The following is an 8,023-nucleotide window of genomic DNA, read 5'->3' on the forward strand; positions in this document are numbered from 1 at the left end:
CCTCTCTTGTGGGACCCCTTCCAAAGCCCCAAGAGGGCCCTACAAGGTGTTCACATGGTCATATGTTTTTGTACAATTTGCTGAGGTCATTTGTTTAAATGCAGCCAAGACTGCAGTCTTTTCCTCTCTAACTTAAGCAGTTTGCAGTCACTCTGTGTACAGTTAAATTATCCACAGAAGTCCTAGTTAGAGAGATGGCTTCAGGAAGACTTCTACCACCACTGGCATAATCACACGCTGGTACACAGCCTGTGGTCTTACTGCCATGTGAATGCACACTGTGCTGCTGGGCCCCCAAAGGATAAGGATGGGGCATGGAAGAGAAACCAGGTGGGAAGTGTATACAGGCAGAAGGTGAGCTGGGGGAAATTCTTGCAATTATCAGATGCAAAATAGTAAGTAGAAGATTTAGTTTCTATCATCTACCAGGCTTACATGCGATGCTCTGCTGGTGAGGTCAGGGTGCACCGTACATCTCGTTTGTTCGCTTTCAGATCACACCACCAGTCCTGGAGATATAGGAGACACCTGCTTGTGCTGATTATTGAACACCAGAGGCCCGTTGCAGGAAGATTCCTGAAAGAATAGGGTTTCCTGCGGCCGGAGCAAAGCAGAGAAGGGAGCAAAACCCACCGAAGCAGGCTTCGCTCCCATCTCTGCCGCCTCACTTGCTTCGCTCCCGCCTCCGTGGCCCCACTTGCTTCTCCACAGCTTTGCTCCCTTTTGCAGCACTTAGCTTCCTTCTACATTGTCTTCAGTCTTTGCTCTGTGTCTGTGTATGCAAATGAACAGCCATCTTTGTTGGGTTAATTTGCATACTCATCTGATTGGCTGGTGGGCATAGCAGAGTGACACCAATTTGCATGTTTCTCTTTTATTAGTGTAGATTAGCTACCTGAACGCAGGAGTCTCTCAGCTGTAGTAAACAGTTTTTCAGTTCTAGTAGTGCCTGGCATGTAGCAAACAGTCAACAAAGAGTTATCTCTATATATACCTAAGCAACCGAAAGACCTAAGGACCGGTTGCTATGATGCGCACTGACCATCAGGGGGAAGATGTTCAATGCAGGAGCTGCCGCCTGGCAGTCAGTGCACTCCCACAGCTGGAGCACCACTCAGCTGACCAACAGGCACCAGGTGCCGGGCTCACAGCTGGCGAGCGCAGCTGTGGTGGCATGAGCCTCTCCTGGCCCGCAGCAGTGCTACTGGAGGCAGGCACAGCTGGGCCAGGATGAGTAGGAGCTGCTAGATGCCTGGCCGGGCTCAGGCTCCTCCCAGCCACCTGCTGCTTTGTGCACTACTACATCCCCCGAGGGGTCCTGGATTGTGAGAGGTCATAGGTCAGGCTGAGGGACCCCACTGACCCAGAATGAATCCGTGCACTGGGCCTCTAGTAAGATTTATAAATGAATGAATGAATGAAATGTTTAGTCTCCAGATGCCATCCAAAAAGTCTGTCTTCACTGTAGCAAAAGGAGCTATCACAGTAAAGATGTAGTCCTGTTTATGGGAATGGTGTCTTTTCATACCTCCCGCCCTCCCTTCCACCAGGTTGATGAAGGTGAGAGCTGAGAAAGTTGCTGGGACCAGATTCCAACATCTAATTTCCTTCACCTTGTTGAAGTCCCTATGTTCTGGGTTAAAGAATCTGTTTTTCGCTGTTCTTGGGAGTTTCCTGATGTCCCAGAAGCTCTTTTAACAGAGGGCTTGCTTGTTACAAAACCTCTTTGCCTGTTTTTGTTCCCTTGGAGTGGAAATCTCTATCTGGCAACAGAACTAAAGTTTCTTCACAGGTTTTGGGTTACAAATAGAGTCTTGCTCCATCCTCGGAGAGTCGCCTTTGGGGACATAGCATTATTTTTTGAAGTTGTGACTGTGCAGAGCTGGGGGGTTATATAAGGCCACAAAGAGTCTGGGCTCAAGCACTGAAAATTGAGTTTTAAATTAGGTATAGGACTTTGGACTGAGGTTTTTGATTTGGAGAGCCGGGCTCTTGGAAAAACAGCTGGTATCTCCGGGGAGATTCTAAAAGCTGTTTCATGCATAACTTCAGGCATTTCCTTAGGAATATCCTGCAAAGCCACTGTGACAGGGCATCATGGAACACAAAGACTTTTCCCCCACATAGGCAGTGCTCCCATGCAGATCGAATTTTCTCCAGTTTGGTGTCTGTAAGCATCTCAAAATCTGTGCCATTGTGAAATTCTTCTTCACTTCCAATCAAAACGTCTGTGGATGATGGTTCGGACCATTCTTGTGGTTTAGCTTTTACTGGAAAAGAAGACCTTCTGCCTCGTCTCCCTTTCTGCATTGAAAGACCTAAGTCCAGTCACTGTGGAGAGTTTTCTCTTCCTTCTTGCTGGTAGTGATGGCGATGGGACATAGGAGTGTGGGGAGAATTTACAATCTCAGCCCAACCTGATCACACAGTTTGGTTGTTAGCATCTCTTTTCCAACTAGATCTGACATCTTGGCTGGGATGGGAAAGTTCTAGGGCTTCAAGCCTGCTGGGGACAGGTGACTGAGGATGAAGCATGAGCTGGCTGCCTGGCTGACCGGCCCTGGGGGGAAGGGGAAGGCGGGGAAGTAAAGCGTCATTTGGTGTCTGGGTTTTCTCCAGTCCACAAGGGACTGTTATCCTAAAGTAGTCATCTCCTCCATTCAGGGTGTGATCTGCCAATACCAGCAGTGCTTTCTGGGCAGAGAAGCTACCAAAAGAACACGCCCCAAAGTGTCAACAGACTGGGTGGAAACAAATAGCCCCTCAGCAGAGATCCTGCTTTGCTCTTCAGTATGGGAGGATGGAGAGGTCTGAGTGGGATCAGAGATAGTCTGAGAACAGCAGGCCACTCAGTGGATTTAGGCCTCAACTGGCAGGACCCTGTGCCTTAAGGATGAACCCTCAGCCAACCTCACACGTCATGACCCTGAGCAAAGAGCGTGTGGACTGCCAGCTTCTCTCTGAAACCTTCTCCTCCTCTGCTTTCCACCATCCCGCTAGCTCCCATTCTCCTCTTCCCTGATTACATCAATTCTGTCTCCTTTGTGGGCACCTGTTTCCCACTCACCTGCGGAATGATCCCAAAGTGGCAGGCCTTGCCCTAGGAGCTCAGGATAGTATAGTGAGCAGGGTGAGCTACATGACTTATGGAACCCAGTGCAAAATTAAAACGCAGGGCCCCTTATTTGTAATCTTTCAAAAATTATTATGATGGCCACAGTGAGCATTCAAGCAAGCTGGGGCTCTTCTGGGTAACAGCCCTGTGTGACCGCATGCAAGTCAGGATTCCATCTGTGGTCAGTTTCTCTCCACGCGCTCCCTGTTTGACTCAGCAATTCCTGATGTCTCCCCAGATCTTCAACCCAGCTCCACCCCAAACTTATACTCCTGGTTATTTGGAAGTCCCATTACCTGAAAATCAAGAAGACTGAAAAAAAATTGATGTTCTCCAACCATCAGAATAAAATAGAAATCCTTCTCTTTCTCAATTGTTGCTTTCAGACAAGGATAATACCATAAACCCAGTTGCCCAAGTCCTTCTTGCCTCTTCCTTCTCTGAATTCCCACCAGGTTCTAGCTCTTGGTCTTTTTAATTCATTTCCCCTTTTCTGCCATCGTTTACTCCCTATGGCCAAAACCTTGCTTCATGCCCTGTCCTCTCTCACTTGGGCTATACCCACATTCTCTGCCTTACTCATAGTCTAATCTTCACCGTCCTATGGATGTCAGCATAGTGTCCCCCCCCACCCCCACTTCCCAAAATCAATCCCCTGCATTGATTGCCTCTCCATTACCTACAGTATCCAACCCGGACTCCTGAGAGTGGCAGAGGGAGCTACCCCACTGTGCCTACCTTGCCACTGTGCCTACCTTGCCATGATCTAACACAGTGGTTCTCAACCTTGGCTGCACATTAGAATCACCTGGGAATCTTTTTAAAATACTGATTTCTGGGCCTCATCCTCCGGAAATTCTGTTTCTTTGTTACTAATGTTGTGGCCCCACCCCATAACAAAGAAACAGAATTTCCAGAGGATGAGGCCCAGAAATCAGGATTTTAAAAAGATTCCCAGGTGATTCTAATGTGCAGCCAAGGTTGAGAACCACTGATCTAACATCTCTAACTGGAACACGTGTAGCTGCTCCACTAATTTGTTCAACACACCTGTTTTTAGTGACTCTGTGCCAGGTTCTGTACTAATCATTCAGATATGGAGTTGATTAATGTGAGGGGCTAACAGTTCAGTGGGGAGACATGAGATAACAGATTATGGTAGTATCATAAAGTAAGTGCAGAGGTCACAGGTATGCAAAGAGTGTTATGAGGACAGAGAGAAGGTAGGTATCTAATTGAGCCTGAGAGCAGGGGATTGGAAAGTCAGCCTTCCTAGAGGATTGAGTTCATAAGGATGGGCAGGAAGTGGTCACATGAAGAGGAGAGAGAGCCATTGTGCTCTTTGTGCCTCTGTGCCTTCTCCCATGCTGTTCCCGCAGACTGGGAAGAGCAAATCCAGCCCTGCCCCCCTCACCCCCGCCTCCCTTATCTGCCTGGCAGCCTTCAAGACCCAGCTGGCAAGTCACCACTGTGAAGTCTGTCCCCACACCTGTTCTGAGCAGGGGCAGGCACTTCCTCCTCGGTGTTTCCAGAGCACCTTTCCATCCATCCCACATACACAGTCTCATACCCACTTGTTCATGATCTTCCCTTCACTCATTGTGTCCCCTTCTTATTAGGAGACTAGTCATATTGGATTAGGGCTCACCCTAATGGCTCATTTTCTCTTGATTGGTCTGTAAAGACCCTATCTCCAAATAAGGTTTTATTCTGATGTTCTAGGGATCAGGACTTCAACACATGAATTTGGGAGGAACACAATTCAACCCACAACAGGGGACATGTGTCTTTTCTGATTGCCCATCAACTGGACCTTACAAGGGGAGGTTGGGTGGATGGAGGAGTTCTTCCATCATAGAAGCTGAGAGGCCAAGACATTCCCCAGCTCATCTGCACCAATGACAAAGGCCTGTGGTCAGCTTTGGCCAGAGAGATGCCTGCCCAGGACTGTGAATTGATCACATCTACTGTCACAAAGGTGTGGGCCAGTGCAGAATTCTGTCCTGGTGATGGTGGCTGTTCCTTGGGACAGCTGTGCCCCCCACACCTGCAATCATCTCTAGTGTCAGGGCAAGGGGGCTGTGAAATGAGGTGCCTCGTCCAGGGCCCAGGGCTGTGGGGTGGTTTGACAACACTGGCTCTGCAGCCATACCAACAATGACACCGTTCTGATCCCCTAGCACTTTTTTAAAAAAAGATTTTTTAAGATTTTAATTTATTTTAGAGAGGAAGTGAGGGAGAGATAAAAACATAGATGATGAGGGAGAGTCACTGATTGGCTGCCTCCTGCACACCCCACACTGGGGAATCGAGCCCACAACCTGGGCATCATGTGCCCTGACCAGGAATTGAACCCTGACCTCCTGGTTCATAGGTAGACACTCAGCCATGAGCCACAGCAGCTGCCCCCCCAACCCCCCAGCACTGTTCGACATCTTGTCCTTTCTCCATATCCTATCTGCCCAGAAGCTATTTTCACTTCCAGGCCTTGCTACCCATTTCTCTCAGCTGTGGTGCCGTTTGCAGCTCTCCTGAGGCTCTCTCAACTTCTCTTAGACCAGCTGCATTCAATTTCAGGATGTTTGCTTTTAGGGGCTTTGGTGATGGGAAGGACACTGGCTTTGGATTCAAATTCTAACTTACCAGATGCGTGACCTTGGGGAGTTAAATCCTTGAGGTCTCAATCTTTTCCTCTAAAACTAGCTAATGACAGTGGCAGCCACACCCCCATGTTTTGAGGATTCAATGAGTGAATGCAGTGCACGGTAAGCATTTCACAGTTTGGTCCCTGCATGCAGACGTGCCCTCAGTGAGAACTGTGTTTCCTGGGAGCATCAAAACCAGGGTCCTCGAGGCAAACAATGGGCTACAAATTAGACCATCTCAGCTGGTGACAAGGGAGATGAGCTTTTCCCATGGCCGGCAGGATTGCACCGGGTCTGTTTCCAAGGGGTTCACTCCATTGCTGTCCCCCATGGAAACAGACCGGGTGAACCAAGACAGCCTGGGTCCCCACAATATTCAGCCTCCAGATGCTGCCCCTCCTCTGGACTCAGAGCCTGGCTCCTTCCTCCCTGGTGATTCTGAGGCACACTAGGAAGAAACGGAAGACCTGAGAGGGTGGTTAGGATGCTGTGAGATTCCTTCTTTGATTGCCCCCATTGGCACTTTCTCCTCTGAGTCTGGAAACATGCCATCCTCTCCAGGTCTATTCAAGCCTGTCTCCCATGACCATCCCTTGACTTTCCCCCCACTTGGAGGAAGGTGCCCCAATCCCCCTAGTACCCAGCACCCAGCACCGGGTAGGAGGGTAGTGCAGGCCTTTTACTAATCAGTTGCTCCAGGCCCAGGTCCTATCCCTTCTCTGGGTGGGTCCAGGCTCCTATCTGAAAATCTGGTTGCTTTAGAAACAACCATCAGAAAAACAGAATAGTGGGGAGAGTGGCAGGTGGGTTGCACCAAGGCCTTTCTTAGAAATGGTTTTGTTCTTGTTGTTTTTGCTTCCGTTCATTCATCACAGGGCAAAAACTCCACACATGAGTTTTAATTTTAAATTTCAGTGGGAACAACAGAGTCATTTTTAGTCGGCGGTTCAGGAGCCGTTGAGCGGCCCATGGAATCCGTGAGGATCAACAGGAGCGGCAGGGCTGGGCTGTGTTTGATTTAAAATTGGAACCCAGGAGGCAGAGGGTGGCTTTATATAGCCTGGGAGGTCCGGGAGCCTCGGCTCTGATTTATGCGACTCTTGGTGTAAGCACATGGAAGCCGAGGTAATATTTATAAATTCCTTCCCCAGCGATGGATGGAATGTTCTGAGTGGCAGTCAGCACCTTTCTGGGGGACAAAGGGAGTTAGCTGTTTAAGTCCCATTATTCAGCGAGAGAAAGAAACGTGGGTGAGAACTTTTTCGAAGTCTGACCCAGAAAAACAGAGGGTGAGGGGCACAGATCTGCAGCCCAGCTTCTCCCTTCATCCTCAGAGCCTCCCCTAGTTCAGGATGATTTGGTACCTCCTTTCTGGTAGCTCCACGCCTCCCCTGCCTTACTCCACAAAGGCAGGGACTACACCTGGCAATTATGGTGACCACATTTTTCCAACAAGGCGTCTAGCTGGCTGTGTGAGGAAGGGGCAGGTCCTGGCAACATGGGAAGAAGAAGGAAAAGAAGATGGAGAGAGAAGGGGAAGAGGCTGCAGAGAGAGGAGGCGTTGGCCTGGGCCCTGAGTCTGAGGCTGATGTGTGACAGGGCACACTGAGTCAGTTTGGCCGGTGCAGGCAGGTGGCATGGAGGTCAATGGCTGCCAAAGCAGGGGACTCCCCCAGAATCAGAGAGTGCCCCCTCCAACGGCATCCCCCTCAGGCCTGGCAGCCCAGCAGGTTGGGAGAAGGGCCGAACCCTGTGGCCGAGCAGGCTGATGACCTTGCTCCGATGAGAAAGGATGGCGGAAAGCGACTTTTTTAGAAATTTGTATTCAGGAATGTAAACCCACGGGGAGGGAAGGAAACATATTCAACTCTGTGGGACCACCTTGACCATGTCACCTTAGATTTCCCACGTGAACAGGAGAGAACTCCATTTGTCACTCATCTTTGTTTGTGATTCCTACCTGATTCTCAGAGTCATGAGAGCTGTACTGCCAGTGACAGGGCAGGTGGCCTGCGGCCTCTGCTGTGTCTGGGACAGGGGAGAAATGGTCTCCTCTGTCAAGCCTGTCCCGACCCCCATCTGTAGCCTGGCTTCTGGCACTGGGACACTTCAGGGGGGACAGGGCTTGTTGGGAGGTCTTCCCACAACACCCACCTAGCCCCTGCCCTGGCCCACCGGATTCTCCACGAAAGGTCCTCAAGCCTGATAAAAGGCAGTTAGAGAAGAATTACTTTGCTAATGCACCAGGGGCCTAGGTGCAAGC

General features: G+C 49.8%; 1 long non-coding RNA gene across 1 annotated transcript; it reads right to left on the reverse strand.

The window, feature by feature from the left end:
• Window positions 1-6,641: 6,641 nt before the first annotated feature.
• LOC107184487 lies at window positions 6,642-8,017 on the reverse strand. Its single transcript, XR_001515332.1, has 2 exons — window positions 7,721-8,017; window positions 6,642-6,949 (listed from the first exon to the last, which is right to left on the reverse strand). It is a non-coding gene; the product is annotated as an uncharacterized LOC107184487 (long non-coding RNA).
• Between the last annotated feature and the right edge of the window lie 6 nt (window positions 8,018-8,023).

This window comes from Myotis davidii, unplaced genomic scaffold (assembly GCF_000327345.1).
Source record: "Myotis davidii unplaced genomic scaffold, ASM32734v1 scaffold544, whole genome shotgun sequence".
Taxonomy (NCBI): domain Eukaryota; kingdom Metazoa; phylum Chordata; class Mammalia; order Chiroptera; family Vespertilionidae; genus Myotis; species Myotis davidii.